We start from the raw sequence: 17,799 nt of genomic DNA, 5'->3' as shown, positions 1-17,799 counted from the left end.
AAATGGCAAAAGCCAGAGCTGCCATTCTCTAGGCTTGTGGGTGCACACATCTTATAGATGCTTGCATACCTCAGGAAGACTTCGGCGATGTTTTACCTCAAGCATCTTTTCTCGCACCTTTCTGGACGTCTTTTGCAGTTGCTTCACTGCTGACATCTTTTTTAAATGAGTTCTCTATATATTTCAAGAGGAAAACGCCCCAAAAATGGTCAAAGTCACTTCTTTTAGCCTCTTCACAGCTGTCAAAGCCTGAAATGGTTAAAAGTAAAGATAAACCATATGCACAGTAAGACATTTCGACAACTGTGCATATGTACATGCTTTTTCAGGTGTATTCTAGGTGGAACTCGCCTGAAGAAGGCAGCACGTGAACATACTCTAATAAGGTTCCCGAATTCTACAGAAACCACATCATACTTGTGCTATTGTCGTGTATAACAGAGCCACATCTCATCATCAATGTGCCCAGAGATTCAATAGCAAAATCTGTTCACCAGTGAATGGATATTTGGACTAGTTTGCATATGCTAATTTTCAGAACAAAAAAAATCACAATATAAACATTTGTTTTTTTTTCACTTGAAAAAGATGCCGGTACGACATTGAAACGCTTTGTGAATAAAAAGCCTTTTCCTCATTTCCATCATCCAGCAGCGCAGCCCACCTTCGTGTTCATCCACCTGGATAAATATAAAACAAAAATAGATTTTTTTCATTGTAAGAGGTTCCTATAGAACTACTGTATATGCTTATTTGCATATAGGAGAATGTATTTGTTGAAAAAGCTAAATTTTAAATGATGTGGCCCATACATCATGCAATATTAGCCTATGTTGTACTTGCAAACAGAATTGGTCCACGGGGACCAAGAACAAACGACCAAACAGTCAATATCAAAATACAAATATAGAAAAATCTTTATTCAATATAACAACAAAAACATAGAACAAGAAAGAAACAAGTAGGGGGAAGCACCGCATGGTGTGCACATCTGCCTCACCGGTGCATAAAAGACCACAGACGCACGGGACCAGGGAGGAAGGACATCCGCATATATAAAAATGAGTAACAAGGAAGCTAAGAGAGTCAGCAGCCACAGAGGCCCAACATGGATGATACTGCAGAACAAAGCTTAATAAGTAAACAAAGACCACCCATTCTTACATAATGAAGCTCAAATTAGTGCGTATAGTGAGACTCCACTACAAAAAGCAGTACCGCAGCATATACAGCATATAAATAATGGCCATGGCGCAGCGCTTACCTCGGATGTAAGAAGCAGAGCACTCCTCCCTGGGACCGTACGCCCTCCCCGACGCGCGTTTCGGCAACACACCTTCTTCAGGGGGCCTGAAGAAGGTGTGTTGCCGAAACGCGCGTCGGGGAGGGCGTACGGTCCCAGGGAGGAGTGCTCTGCTTCTTACATCCGAGGTAAGCGCTGCGCCATGGCCATTATTTATATGCTGTATATGCTGCGGTACTGCTTTTTGTAGTGGAGTCTCACTATACGCACTAATTTGAGCTTCATTATGTAAGAATGGGTGGTCTTTGTTTACTTATTAAGCTTTGTTCTGCAGTATCATCCATGTTGGGCCTCTGTGGCTGCTGACTCTCTTAGCTTCCTTGTTACTCATTTTTATATATGCGGATGTCCTTCCTCCCTGGTCCCGTGCGTCTGTGGTCTTTTATGCACCGGTGAGGCAGATGTGCACACCATGCGGTGCTTCCCCCTACTTGTTTCTTTCTTGTTCTATGTTTTTGTTGTTATATTGAATAAAGATTTTTCTATATTTGTATTTTGATATTGACTGTTTGGTCGTTTGTTCTTGGTCCCCGTGGACCAATTCTGTTTGGTTGTGCTATATAGCGACTAGTCTTGTCATAGTCCCCGATTTTGGGCTCAGCGTGTATTCTATGGTCTATATAATGCTGAGGTTTGTAGTGCTATCTATTTACTATTGTATGTTGTACTTGGTACAGTGTGCTTTAAATATTTCATCTAATTTTGATGTTTTATTATGCTTGTATTACTTTCCATGTATTTAGTGTGCCCATGGCTGGATGTGAATGCATGCCTACTAGTGATGAGCGAGCGTGCTCGGATAAGGTGTTATCGGAGCATGCCCGGGTGCTAACCGAGTGTCTTCGGCGTGCTTGAAAAATATGTTAGAGTCCCCGCGGCTGCATGTCTTGCAGCTGTTCGACTGCCATAACACATGCAGGGATTGCAGCTGTCTAACAGCCGCGAGACATGCAGCCACGGGGACTCTAACATATTTTTCAAGCACGCCGAAGACACTCGGTCAGCACCCGAGCATGCTCTGATAAGATCTTATCTGGACACGTTCGCTCATCACTAACGCATACATTTAGCACTTATTCTATCATTATACTTGTAACTGATTAGTTGTTATATACCGTAGTTGTGGCCACAGCCAGAACAAACATACATAAGAGGACTATGAGATCCATCAGGGAATAAAAATACTTTCAAAATGACTGATTGAGCCATAATCATGGCCCGTGTCCTTACGCCTTAAATAGCTGTCAACAGAATTCCTTTATAGCTCACAGCTATACTTACTGCTTACCATATACACATGGATGCTCAGCTCGGCTGAGCATTCATGTGCTCTGTATGCAAGAGCAGAGCAAACCAATGTCAAATTCCTCCAGCAGCGGTTTACGTAGCTGGATTGCCTAATCCTGGTCACCTCCATAGGCCATACCAAACCCAAAACACCAAGAGATGCTTACAGTGGGGAAAATAAGTATTTTATACACTGCCGATTTTACAAGTTTTTCTACCTAGAAAAAAATAGAGAGGTCTGTAATTTTTAGCGTAGGTATGCTTCAATTGTGAGAGACAGAATCTAAAAATGAAAACACATTGTATTATTCTTGAATCGTTTTTAAATCATTAAATTGCATTTTATTGTATAAACAAGCAAGATTTCTGGCTCCCACAGACCTGTTAGCTTTTCTTTAAGAAGCCCTTTTACTCTGCACTAATTATCTGTATTAATTGCACCTGTTTAAACTTCTTACCTATATAAAAGACATCTGTCCGCACACTCAGTTAATCACACTTCAACCTTTCCACCATGGCAAAGACCAAAGAGCTGTCTAAGGACACCAAGAACAAAATTGTAAACCTGCACAAGGCTGGGATGGACTACAGGATAATAGGTGAGTAGCTAGGGGAGAAGACAACTGTTGGCACAGTTATTTTAAAATGGAAGAAACACTAGATGACTATCAATCTTTCTCGGTCTGAGGCTCCATCTCGCCTCGTGGGTAAGGATGATTCTGAGAAAGGTCAGGAATCAGCTCAGAACTAGATGGGAGGATCTGGTCAATGACCTGAAGAAAGCTGGGACCACAGTCTCACACAATACCATTAGTAACATACTATGTTGTCATGGATTAAAATCCTGCAGGGCACGCAATGTCCCCTCTCTTCACCCCAGCACATATTCAGGCCTGTTTAAAGTTCACCAATGACCATCTGGATGGTCCAGAGGAGGCAGGAGAGAAGGTCATGTGGTCAGATGAGATCAAAATAGAACTTTTTGGTATCAACTCACCATGTTTAGAGGAAGAAGAAGAATGAATACAACCCCAAAAACACTGTCCCAACCGTGAAGCATGGTGGGGGAAACCGTATACTATCCTTCAGTATGAGTATTGAAAATAGGTCGTGGCTGGATATTACAGCATGACAATAACCCACAGGCAAGGCAATTAAGGAGTGGCTCCGTTAGGCCGGGTTCATTAGCATATCTGTGCGCAGCATATACCTGCTTACAGATCCGCATGCGTCTTGCGAACATATATTTAACATTGTGTGCGCACGGACATGCGTGGGGATCAGTTCGCCTGCGGATGCGAACGCATGCGTCATTTTGCGGTGTGCGGCAAACACAACATGTTGCATTTTTTGAGGCATCAATTATGTGCAGGCTTGGTTATGCGGATGAGTGCGTCAAAACAACGCATTACTGTCTATGGGAACGCATTGGTATGCTAGGACATGCATACATTCGATATGCATGTGTACTTCAGACTGCACATGTCCAGGAAATGATTTAACCACCTCCACCATGCGCATAAACAATGCAAACGCATGCCAAACGCATTTAAATGCATGCACACGCAGCGTGGTTTTTTTTGCATCATGCCTAAGATGATGCGGAGTAAAAATGCAGCGTTTGCATTCATTTTGGCATGTGTTTGCGCATGCAGATGATACACTGTGCACAGAAACGCTAATGTGTACTTAGGCTAAGAAGCATTTCAAGGTCCTGGAGTGGCCTAGCCAGTCTTCAGACCTGAACTCAATAGAAAATCTTTGGAGGGACCTGAAACTCAAATCAATTATGTAAAATTCATACAATGTGATTTTCTGGAAAAAAAATTTAAGATTCTGTCTCTCACAATTGAAGTGTACCTACCATAAAAATTACAGACCTCTCCATCCTTAGTAGGTGGGAAACCTTGCAAAGTTGGCAGTGTATCAATTATTTTCCCCACTGTATGTATACCTAAATATGCTCGTGAATAAAGTAAGTAGCACTGTGGCAAGGATGGGGTGCAAGCCTCCAGACCCTGATTTTGTGACCTCCGATAGAGTACAAAAAATGCATAGGTGGTAGTCCAAAGAATTAGTGATGAAAAATGTGAAGGTGTTTTTTACTTACCCATACCTGTTAGGATCTAAACACTTGAGCCTTTCTCCAGCCTTTAAGAAAGATTTGTTTTTAGAGCCAAAGCGATGCTCAGATATGAGTACCGTAAATAGAAAACACCCTCCCCTGATTTTTAGGACTAATTCCCTGTAGTGCCACCTATTATTTCGATATTTTCAAGATATTTATATATATATATATATATATATATATACACAGTATATATAAAGTTTGGACACACCTTCTCATTTAAAGATTTTTCTGTATTTTCATGACTATGAAAATTGTACATTCACACTGAAGGCATCAAAACTATGAATTAACACATGTGGAATTATATACTTAACAAAAAAGTGTGAAACAACTGAAATTATGTCTTATACTCTAGGTTCTTCAAAGTAGCCACCTTTTACTTTGATGACTGCTTTGCACACTCTTGGCATTCTCTGGGAATGGTTTTCACTTCACAGGTGTGCCCTGTCAGGTTTAATAAGTGGGATTTCTTGCCTTATAAATGGGGTTGGGACCATCAGTTGTGTTGTGCAGAAGTCTGTTGGATACACAGCTGATAGTCCTACTGAATAGACTGTTAGAATGTGTATTATGGCAAGAAAAAAGCAGCTAAGTAAAGAAAAACGAGTGGCCATCATTACTTTAAGAAATGAAGGTCAGTCAGTCCGAAAAATTGGGAAAACTTTGAAAGTGTCCCCAAGTGCAGTGGCAAAAACCATCAAGCGCTACATAGAAACTGGCTCACATGAGGACCACCCCAGGAAAGGAAGACCAAGAGTCACCTCTGCATCTGAGGATAAGTTTATCCAAGTCATCCAAGTTCAGATTAGAGACCAGGTCAATGCCACACAGAGTTCTAGCAGCAGACACATCTCTACAACAACTGTTAAGAGGAGACTTTGTGCAGCAGGCCTTCATGGTAAAATAGCTGCTAGGAAATCACTGCTAAGGAGAGGCAACAAGCAGAAGAGACTTGTTTGGGTTAAAGAACACAAGGAATGGACATTAGACCAGTAGAAATCTGTGCTTTGGTCTGATGAGTCAAAATTTGAGATCTTTGGTTCCAACCACCGTGTCTTTGTGCGACGTAGAAATGGTAAATGGATGGACTCTACATGCCTGGTTCCCACCGTGAAGCATGGAGGAGGAGGTGTGATGGTGTGGGGGTGCTTTGCTGGTGACACAGTTGGGATTTATTCAAAATTGAAGACATACTGAACCAGCATGGCTACCACTGCATCTTGCAGCGGCATGCTATTCCATCCGACTTGCGTTTAGCTGGACCATCATTTATTTTTCAACAAGACAATGACCCCAAACACACCTCCAGGCTGTGTAAGGGCTATTTGACCAAGAAGGAGAGTGATGGGGTGCTACGCCAGATGACCTGATGGTTTGGGGTGAGCTGGACCGCAGAGTGAAGGCAAAAGAGCCAACAAGTGCTAAGCATCTCTGGGAACTCCTTCAAGATTGTTGGAAGACCATTCCCGATGACTACGTCTAGAAGCTCATCAAGAGAATGCCAAGAGTGTGCAAAGCAGTCATCAAAGCAAAAGGTGGATACTTTGAAGAACCTAGAATATTAGACATAATTTCACTTGTTTCACACTTTTTTGTTAAGTATATAATTCCACATGTGTTAATTCATAGTTTTGATGCCTTTAGTGTGAATGTACAATTTTTATAGTCATGAAAATACAGAAAAATCTTTAAATGACTAGAAGGTGTGTCCAAACTTTTGGTCTGTACTGTATGTGTGTATATATATATATATATATATATATATATACTGTATACTGTACATATAGTGATCTATCTCATTATATATAGTCAGTGATATATATATATATATATATATATATATATATATAGTCATCCAGTATATAGATTAGTATCTATCAACGTTGTGCTTGTATATACAAATACAGTATATATTATTGCATACAGCACAGTATATCGGTATGCATGTATACACATGTCCCCTTTGCTCCAGCCACTGTGACTGTGACATGTGGCTGCCAGTTGTGTTCCATAGTGAAATATTGCCCCTTTATTGCATCTTTGGAAAATAAAGCACTTTTGCAATGTACTGTGATTTGCTAAACTGCAGCACCATTTTTGAACGATCTGGTGAAACCCCTTTTAATTTTAGAATGCCTTAAAGACCCAAGCGTTGAATGTGCTGGCAGGATGATAGTTTGTCATAGATTGAGCAATCGGTGGTATTGCCGACCAAGTGGATGGGTGTGGGCCACAATGCAGCTAAAGGAAGTTGGGTACGGAAGACAATTTAAAGTGAAGATTATATCTAAGGTTATGCGGCGTTATTTGGTACTTGGCACCTCACATGCAGACATACTTTTTGCACAATATTTCACAATATTGCATCTAATTCTGAGTATTATGTGAATGGAGTGATGATGTCACATAAAGATATGGTGTTTTTATACTATTTTTTTTATTCTCGCAGTGGAACTTCCTTAAATAAGTAGGGTGTGGAAACCATTCAAAAAGTAAAATATTTCACAGAGTATTTCACACATACACTAATCTACTGCTTCTACTTTCCCTGTATATGAATCAGGTGACATTTATGACTGTTTTACATATTGTAACTTTTATCACCTTGTTTGATCTCTACACCACATAGCAGTTACTGGCAAGGCTTGGCTGCCAAATGCATTTCTTAAAGGGAGTCTGTCACCAGGTTTTTGATACCCCATCTGAGAGCAGCACAATGTAGGAACGGAGACCAGTAATGTATCACTTACTGGGATGCTTATTGTAGTTTTGATATAATCACCATTTTATCAGCAGGAGATCATCTAGTAAACCTGCTGCCATATAGTCCTCCATATTCATGAGCGTTTTTTAATCCTGTCCCCAAAATTGATTGGTATCTTTCTTCCTATGCACAGTGTACACAGAAAGCTGCCACTCACTGATATGGGCGGGATGATAAAAATCTCAGTATTCAGAGAACTGCTAGATCTGCAGCAGATAAAATACGGATTTTATCAAATCTACAGCAAGCGGCATAGTTTGTGATTCATTGCTGGTATCAGGGTCTCTACGTCCTGCTGCTCTCAAATGGGTTAGCAGAAACCTGGTGACAGATTACCTTTCAATTGAAAAATAAACTGAAATGATGTGGTTGCATAAATTTGTACACCCTTATACTTATTCTTTGTTGAAGTACTCTTTCAATTAATGACATCATTCCGTCTTGCTGGGCAGGAGTCTATCAACATGGCACATCTAGAATTGGCAATGTTTGCCCACTCTTCCTTGTATTAACAGGAGGGTGGGCTTAGGGTAATTGTCCTGCTGGCAAGCTAAATTAATCTTCAGCTTTTTATCAGACGCCCAAAAGTTTTGTTGCAACATTGAGTGATACAGTATTTGGGACTGTTAATGGAGAACTATGTGAGGCCATTATACTGTATGGAGGACTATGTGGGGCCATTATACTATATGGAGGACTATGTGGGGCCATTATACTATATGGAATGCAATGCTGGGCCTATTATATTGTATGGAGAACTATGTGAGGCCATTATACTGTATGGAGGACTATGTGGGGCCACTATACTATATGGAATGCAAAGCCAGGCCTATTATACTGTATGGAGAACTATGCGAGGCATTATATTGTATGGAGGACTATGTGGGGCCATTATACTCTATGGAGGACTATGTAGGGCCATTATACTATATGAAATGCAATGCCAGGCCTATTATAATGTATGGAGAACTATGTGAGGCCATTATATTGTATGGAGGACTGGGGCCATTATACTCTATGGAGGACTGTGGGGCCCATTATACTGTATGGAGGACTATGTGGGGCCATTTTACTGTATGGAATGCAATACCGGGCCTATTATATTGTAGAGAGAACTATGTAAGGCCATTATATTGTATGGAGAACTATGTGGGACCATTATACTTTATGGAAGACTATGTGGGGCATTATACTATGTGGAATGCAATGCTGAGCCTATTATACTGTATGAAGAACTATGTGAGGCCATTATACTGTATGTAGGACTATGTGGGGCCATTTTACTGTATGGAATGCAATACCGCGCCTATTATATTGTATGGAGAACTATGTAAGGCCATTATATTGTATGGAGGACTATGTGGGACCATTATACTCTATGGAAGACTATGTGGGGCATTATACTATGTGGAATGCAATGCTGAGCCTATTATACTGTATGAAGAACTATGTGAGGCCATTATACTGTATGGAGGACTATGTGGGGCCATTATACTATATGGAATGCAAAGCCAGGCCTATTATACTGTATGGAGAACTATGTGAGGCATTATATTGTATGGAGGACTATGTGGGGCCCATTATACTGTATGGAGGACTATGTGGGGCCATTATACTGTATGGAATACAATGCTGGACCTATTATATTGTATGGAGAACTATGTGAGGCCATTATACTGTATGGAGGACTATGTGGGGCCATTATACTATGTGGAATGCAAAGCCAGGCCTATTATACTGTATGGAGAACTATGTGAGGCCATTATATTGTACGGAGGACTACGTGCGGCCATTATACTCTATGGAGGACTATGTGAGACCATTATACTGTATGGAATGCAATACCGGGCCTATTATATTGTATGGAGAACTACGTAAGGCCATTATATTGTATGGAGGACTATGTGGGGTCATTATACTCTATAGAGGACTATGTGGGGCATTATACTATGTGGAATGTAATGCTGAGCCTATTATACTGTATGAAGAACTATGTGAGGCCATTATATTGTATGGAGAGCTATGTGGAGGCATCAATACTCAATGGAGGACTATGTAGGGTCCATTCTACTGTATGGAGGACTATGTGGGACCTTGGGTTATCATATTGTGATGGGGTCATCATACTTCGCCAGGGTGGTTTGAGGTGGGGGGTACTTTAGGGTCATCTTACCATGCCTGTGAAGGGTACTGTGGGGTAATTCACTGTGGGCCTATCTTACTTTTTTTGTCGGGCACTTTTGTTGACATCATACTTTATTATCTTTATTATTCAACGTTTTTATCCTTTGTTATTACATATTTAAATTAGGCCATTGGGACATATGCTTTTACTGCTCTTACATAACATTATATTATTCCAGCATGCCCCATTTGTTATTATTTTTTTTTATTCTAAGATCTATTGATTAAAATGTACTTTGTATTGGGACAACCCCATTAAGTTTGTTTCCATATGAAAAGGTTCAAGGTTTTATTTGATAATAAGGAACAACTTTCTCATTTGTAGACTTTTTTTATCACAACTTTGTGCAAGTTTTTAATTTAGACCCTCTGTGTATTTTAGTTTGACATCCCTGCTTAGTGGGAAGCTGAAAGATTTTTCTTAAAGGGCACGTTTTTCCTCCTTCAGTCTAATTTCCTGTTTACATGTGGAACAGATATGCTACAATATTCTGTCCAGAATATCCTGAGCACCAGCATCATAGATTTAATGAAATTACTTCCATGCACTGTTGAGAATATCCACAGCTTAATTTCACCGGAGCTGCAGATCTGTCATTCGCAGCATGTCAATTTATGTTGTACATTTTTTCAAAGGATTTCACATTGGCAAGTTGACTCTATATCTGCAACAATTGGCTGATAGATACTGCTGCATTATCCAATTTATAATGTGGATGTAGCTGCTGTGCAAAAAGGTCATGTGCATCCAGTTCAAGGAACTAAGGAAGTTGCTGCACAAGGGTAAATGGGTTGACATCATTCACAGGCTGTGAGGATATGTACTGTATGTTTCAAGCAATATGCTTACTGATCGCCAGTGAGCTACATTTTAGTATGTATTGTCCTTTGTTAACTTATCATAATTCACAGATGTCACCTTCAGGATATACGCTTATATGGGGATGACTCTCTCCGACAGAATGTATCTTGTCTTATTTTATCAGTTGCTCTTGTATGCTACATCCACATCCTGTTTTGCACAGCAGCGTACCACTGCATACAAGATAGTTCTTATGTACATATTGCTTCCTACATCCAATCACATTTTTTGTTCTAGTTACATGTACACACTCTATAGGAAGCCAATTAACCTATCACTTTGTTCTGGGAGTTTGGGAGAAACTTTAAAAAAAATCATCTATGTTCAGTTAAATTTTAACCTATGGCATAAGTGTAGTAAAATGGCAGGGCTAATAATTTGGTTTTCAATCACATTTCTGTAGAAAAAAAACATAAAATAGAAAAACACACAATTATCACTGAAATAAATTGAAACTGACAAAAGTAATTTTCAATTAAAATTCACTGAATATCAACTAATGAAAATCTAACATCGCTTTTGAATTGGAACTTCTTGTTCTTGTTGGCCAGCCAAAAATGTAGGACAAAGTCAAAGTGGGCAAAAAACAGCGACCACCTGGCTTGGCACGGATTCAACCTTTGTGTGGACTGTAGGTAAGCCAAGTTCCTATTGGCAGTGTATATGACGAACGGGTGAACTGCCCCTTTGAGTAGGTAATGCCACTCCTCTAAAGCCATCTTATTCGCTAATAACTCACGATCGTCAATTGAGTAGTTATGTTCAGGGGCAGAGAAGGCCTTGGAGAAGAAACCACATGAGAACAGCCCCTTCTCCAGAGGATGTAGCATCCACTTTCAGTAAGTGTTGATTGTTAATCTCAGGCCTATGTTGTACAGGAGCAGAGGAGAACGCTTGTTTTAGAGATAGAAATGCATTCTCAGTCCCTGGAGTCCAAACCTTTTGATTGGCCCCCTTGTGGATCATCGCTTAAATGAAGGCAGTCCGAGACAAAAAGTGAGGAATAAACTGGTGGTAATAGTTGACTAATATTAATAATTGCTGAACTTTTTGGCAATGCACATCAGCTCTATGTTCACAGACGGAAAAATGAAGCATATCAAGGCTAGAACACAGTCCCTAAAGTGAAACATGGAGGAGGCTATGTTATGTTCTGGGGCTGCTTTGCTGCATCTGGCAAAGGGGGTCTAGAATCTGTTCATGGTACAAAGAAATCTCTAGACTATCAAGGGATTCTAGAGAGAAATGTGCTGCCCAGTGTCAGAAAACTCGGTCTCAGTCGCAGGTCATGGGTCTTGCAACAGGATAATGATCCAAAATATACAGCTAAAAACACCCAATAATGGCTAAGAGGAAAACATTGGAGTATTCTGAAGTGGCCTTCTATGAGCCCTGACCTAAATCCTATTGAGCATCTTTGGAAAGAGCTGAAGCATGCCGTCTGGAAAAGGCAATCTTCAAACACGAGACAACTGGAGCAGTTTGCTCTTGAGGAGTGGGCCAAAATACCTGTCGAGAGGTGCAGAAGTCTCATTGACAGGTGCAGGAATCGTTTGATTGCAGTGATTGCCTCAAAAGGTTGTGCAACAAAATATTAAGCATAGTTGAAAAGCAATGTCTGACTTTCATTTGTTCATTGTCATAGATTTTTTATTTATTATTACTTTTGTCAGATTCAAGTTATTTCTATGACCATTGTGGGTCATTAAACGAGGGGTACCAACAATTTTGACCACGTGTGTGTTTGTGACTGTGCTACATTACTTTTTTTAGAAACATGCAAATTTTCTTGTGGTGGGACGGCATAATTTATTGTTGAAAACAATTAAACCTCGTATGTGTCGCATGAAATAATATAGTGGGAAAATGTTGTCAAAAGTTTTAATAATTATAAACGGTTAATATGGCTTTCCATTATTGCTTAAAATGCCTCCTAGGAGTAGGCTGTTTCTGTTCATGCAAAAATAGAATGCTAAAAGGGCACAAATAGATGACTTAATTATAGCAAGTCCTTATTTGTGTGACAAGTCAGGAGACTGAAAAAACTCTAGCTGAATGTGAGACGCGAACTTTACTTTTCCGATTCTGGAAATTGATCCTATATACTGTATGTATGAAAACACACTGTATTTATTGATAAACTTCACCAGCACTATTCTAGCATTGTAGTTATTTTTCAAGCTTAATTGTAACCAAACTTTTTGTACCACTTCTTTATTGTCATTTGTATAATCTTCAGTCTCCTACATGAACTGAATGTCCGTCTATTAACTCTCTGTGAACTACAGGATGACATCATCACCTACCCTAGCCCTCCTGTCAGCTCACACTCACATCCCCTATCAATGCACCTGTTGCTTTGTATGTCCTCATACAGCTTTAGCTATTCTTTCTATGATTGCTCTGCCTGTCTATAGCATCCTTGTGTGCTTTGCCCAGCGTATCCAGTGTACCCCAAGAGATGCACCTCCATCCCGTCTCTTCTGCCTCATCCTTATAACAGCTGACAGAGAGAAACCTATCACATGCAGGAGGTAGAGGAGACATGCTGAAGCTGCATCACATAGGATTCACTGAGAGTGTAGCGTGTTATGATTCCTTCGCTCAGTGTGTCTGGGACTCAGTCGTGGACAGCTTTGCTGTGTGGCCCATATCACTGCAAGTCAAAGCTTCCTCTCTCTGGTGTGGTCTGATCTTCTGCTGCCTGACCTTTTGGACTGTGTTCTGACTACCCATTTGTTTTCTCTGCTATTCTGACCCTGGACTGTGACCTGACTTATGTCTTCGTCTTTTCCCTTAGTTTACAACACGCTCTCTTGGTACTGACCCTGGAACATCTGACTTCTCTGCCTCACGGCCTGTCCGTGAGTCCTGACTAGTGTCACAAGTGTGAGGCGACAGCATTTTATTTCACTGATTTTTCAATGCTCCCCTTAAGTAGAATTCAGTGCAAAAAAAATTTAATTGGATGAGACTTCATCCCCTATGCAAAACCATAAACATAATGAGAAATGTAACCTGCTTTAGGGGAACTATGAGAGAACCAAAGAAATGCAGGCAACCCAGAAATGGAAAGTCTAGTAAAACATGTAAACAAAAGAACCCCTACATTGTTGTTTAATAATAGCCTCTGCAGCACAATGTATGCAAAAATATTTGCTGGATTTCAGCTTTCGACCAGGTTCAGATAGCTGTATTTCACAATCAGTCCATATTCAGACCATACAATTTGTCCATCTGAACCATGCCTAAAAGCTCAACATAAATTCAGCTATCAGTGTTTATTTCTGAGTCTCCACTGCTATCACTACATATTTGCAGAGATGACAGAGCGTTCGAAAAAGCATGCGGCTTAGGACAACTAGATCCATGATTAAGAGCAGGGGTGTCAAACTGCATTCCTCGAGGGCTGCAAACAGGTCATGTTTTCAGGATTTCCTTGTACTGCACAGGTGATAATTTAATCACCTACATAAATAAAGAGTTGGTGATTAAATTATCACCTGTGCAGTACAAGGAAATCCTGAAAAGATGACCTGTTTGCAGCCCTCGAGGAATGCAGTTTGACACCCCTGATTAAGAGAACTGCTCTAGGAGAAATCAATGGTTTTGGCCAGAGGTCTAATGGGTAAGGTTTCTCAGAGGCTTTTAGGATCGCTACTTCCAACAAGTGGCGCTATAGAGTTCAAGTCCTCTTTTTCTCTGAAGGGGCAATTTGCATATGGTTTTGGGCAGTGATTTTGCAAGATTTAAAACAGCAGCCTGTCCGATGCTGAGGAGGAGGGATGCAATCAGATAACTGTTGTATATAAATCAGTGGGCTGAAGAGAGGGGCTATCTTGTTAGGAGTTGACTCCTCACTTGAAATGTAACTTCTTCACGCTGTGGGTCTGGGAAGACACTAGTGGCCAAGCTTCATGGAAACCACTGTAGACTATAGCTAAAAGCTCTCATTGCAGGAGAATCACAGCAAAAAAAAATCAAGTTATTTGTAAACTTGCTTATCAATAAATTAGATTATCAAAAAGTTAATTTATTTCAGTTCTTCAATACAAAAAGTGAAATATGAGAGGCTTACCCTCCTTGTGGAGTGTGTCAATGGCTGCCTTCTGGACATCTGTCAAGTCAGCAGTCTTCCCCATGATTGTGGAGCCTACTGAAATAGACTAAGGGACCTTTGTAATTCTTTAGGAAGCCTTTGCAGGTGTTTTTTTTTGTTAATTATTCTAATTTACTGAGATAATGACTTTTGGGTTTTCATTGGCTGTAAGCCATAATAATCAATATTAACAGAAATAACCACTTGAAATTGATCACTCTGTTTTTAATGACTCTATATAACATATGAGTTTCACTTTTTGTATTGAAGAACTGAGATAAATTAACTTTTTGATGATATTCTAATTTAGTGAGAAGCACTTGTGTATATATATTCTGAAAATCTTATGGCAGTGAAGACAGAAGGGTCCCATCTCACTATTAAGTTCTTCATATTTCAGCTTCTTTGGTCAGTGAGTCATCAGTATTTGTAAAACTAAATTAGTAGTGGATTTTATATAGTATAATTGAAAGATTCAAATTTCTTCAGGTTTTTGAACCACTCCTAGTTTTGTCTTCCAGATACTGCTGAATGTCTGACCAAAAATAATGATGTGTGAATAGTCCCTTAAGCTGATCTTAAAAAAGGAGGTGCAACCTTCTCCAGCTGCTTTGGAATAAGATGAGGTTACCTATTTAATTCAGAAGGCTTTTAATCCACAAAGTGATCTGATAGGATCTTCTGCATGTAGCAGGGAGTCATCTGACTTCTGACATCACTGGCACTTCTCTTTTATTCGATTCCCTGGGCGTGAACTTTCGATAGCTGTACTGTGTATTGTGTTTCAAAATCTAATTTTTCATTGAAAACGTCACTCTGCAATCATCTTATCATGTTCCAGTGCAGTGGATTTAACCATGGTAGATGGTAGATTTTTTTTAGCTAATTGAGGTGCTTAGTATAACACCTCATTTGGGATCTTCAGTCCTGTAAGTTAGGTTCAGTAGAAGGAAGAGGTAGTGGGATTTGGGTGTTACATCTAAATTCTTCAAAGTACAATTGCGATTAAAAAGAAAAATGGTAAATATTGCAGTATATGTATTCCCTATGAAGTGAAAGTATAGTATTAGTGCTGCTTGACTTTGAAATCAGAGGGTTAAATGAGCCTTGTTGAGTCAGGAAAGTGTCATCGGTTTTGTGTAACTGCAGCTACAGGTCATGGTAAAGTAGCAGCTTCCATCTAGACATACTGGAGGAAACTGATACCGCTATCTGGGTGGCAGATGTGGGTAACTAAATAGGGGCATACAAATACACACCCTGAAATAAATACCTAGTTACTCTATTTCGACAATTTAGTTTCTGTTTTAGTAATTACCTTTGTGAAACTACTGTGTGGAGTCTTTTTTAATTTAGACAAAGATAACATTGAGCTGGGTAAATGATTTGGGTAATAATTTGGGTGTATTATACCATAAATGAAAGGCCGAGATATTTGCTGCCGATATGATATTGTTTTTTAGGGAGAGCGAAATGTGTTATTGGGGCAGTCTCCTAATAAAGATGCCTTATTTTTTTTCAGGTAACTTTTCGGATGCAGTTGTCATGAGGAATAACACTATTTTTGGCCAATTTATGACTTTCCAAATTGTGTTACATTTACAGTGTTCTGCATTGCATTCTTCACCAGTTTTCCACTTGGCAAGCTCTATCTTTAGTGTTCAGTTCTCTTTGAGCTAGTGGGTGAAGACTGTGGGATTCCTGCTCTCCATCCTCTGTAGCAGATGAGAGAGATAGATGCAGGATCAGCATGGAGAAGATTATACAGCAGTAGTGAGCTCGGTGGCTGTGAATTCAGCACTATAGTGAGGTGAAACAGTCACGTGAAGCTGCAGCTCTATATGCTTTTGTTTGCTCACATCTGTCTGGGATCTCACTGTGCTGATTGCGCTTTATTCCCGCTCCCTTCTTCATAAAGTATAATAGGTGTAATCTGACTCCTCACTGTGGTGTCAGTCCGTCTTGCTCTAACCAATACCGATTTGAGTAGTTTTTTTTAGGGTATGTGCACACGTTCAGGATTGCATCAGGATTTGGTCAGGATTTTTCATAAGTATTTGTAGCCAAAACCAGGAGTGGAACAATTAGAGGAAAAGTATAATAGAAACATATGCACCACTTCTGTATTTATCACCCACTCCTGGTTTTGGCTACAAATACTGATGAAAAATCCTGACCAAATCCTGATGCAATCCTGAACGTGTGCACATACAGAGTGAATGAAGAGTTCATGGGGGTATGGAAAAAAGTGGCTAATTAGGAGAGAAAGAAGTAGATTTCTCTGCTAATATAGTTAGCAAAGTTTCTTACTAGTGATGAGTGAATATACTCGTTACTTGAGATTTCCCGAGCACGCTCGGGTGTCCTCCGAGTATTTTTTAGTGCTTGGAGATTTAGTTTTTCTTGCCGCAGCTGAATGATTTACATCTGTTAGCCAGCATAAGTACATGTGGGGGTTGCCTGGTTGCTAGGGAATCCCCACATGTAATCAAGCTGGCTAACAGATGTAAATCATTCAGCTGCGGCTAAAAAAACAAAATCTCCGAGCACTAAAAAATACTTGGAGGACCCCCGAGCATGCTCGAGAAATCTCGAGTAACGAGTATATTCGCTCATCACTATTTCTTATATTTGGTTGTACTGTGGATTTATGTAAAATTTGTTGAAATGACGACCATCATCACTGTGTGTTTTGTAAGAGATGCTAACCTGGAGTATCTCACCAAAAATAACCCCATAACACAACATGAAACATGGACCAATCTGATACACTCTGGAACTTACCTCCTCAAAACAGTTTATGTGGACTTTTGAGACGATGCCATTTTGCCCGCTTGTGCTGGAGTTGTATCTCTGGCGAAAAAGTCATTAGGCTTGGCTGGAGAGCACTGCTTGCAAGACCTAACCCTAGGCATTGCGATCACCGGGTGTTCGTATATCGGAGGAGCTGTTTCACTGGATGAGAGTTGGTATGTTTCGCTTTTAGGTCGGAGGTTTGCTGGAGCTCAGATCTCAAGCAGCCGCCATGATCAGCGGTCAGGCCACACCCCTCCATTAACATATTCATCAATGACCCTGTAGAGGACATACACAATGGAATAAAACTTTTTGCAGATTAACTAAGCTGTAAGGTTTTATACATAGAGGGGGATAATTTAATATTACAGAT

General features: G+C 40.1%; 1 long non-coding RNA gene across 2 annotated transcripts in view; it reads right to left on the bottom strand.

The window, feature by feature from the left end:
• Nucleotides 1–560: 560 nt before the first annotated feature.
• LOC138671992 (uncharacterized) overlaps nt 561–17,799 on the bottom strand; it is a 145,872-nt gene continuing 128,633 nt past the window's right edge. Inside the window, exons 2-3 of one of the 2 annotated variants that reach the window (XR_011319519.1) lie at nt 17,415–17,705; nt 561–680 (exon numbers count right to left, since the gene is read on the bottom strand). This is a non-coding gene — a long non-coding RNA (uncharacterized lncRNA). The remainder of the gene's footprint in view (nt 681–17,414; nt 17,706–17,799) is intronic. The other variant, XR_011319518.1, reaches the window with a different exon arrangement.

Source organism: Ranitomeya imitator, chromosome 3, assembly GCF_032444005.1.
Source record: "Ranitomeya imitator isolate aRanImi1 chromosome 3, aRanImi1.pri, whole genome shotgun sequence".
Classification (NCBI taxonomy): Eukaryota; Metazoa; Chordata; class Amphibia; order Anura; family Dendrobatidae; genus Ranitomeya; species Ranitomeya imitator.
The sequence above is the reverse complement of the archived record's forward strand: the minus strand, read 5'-3'. Positions and strand labels throughout refer to the sequence as shown.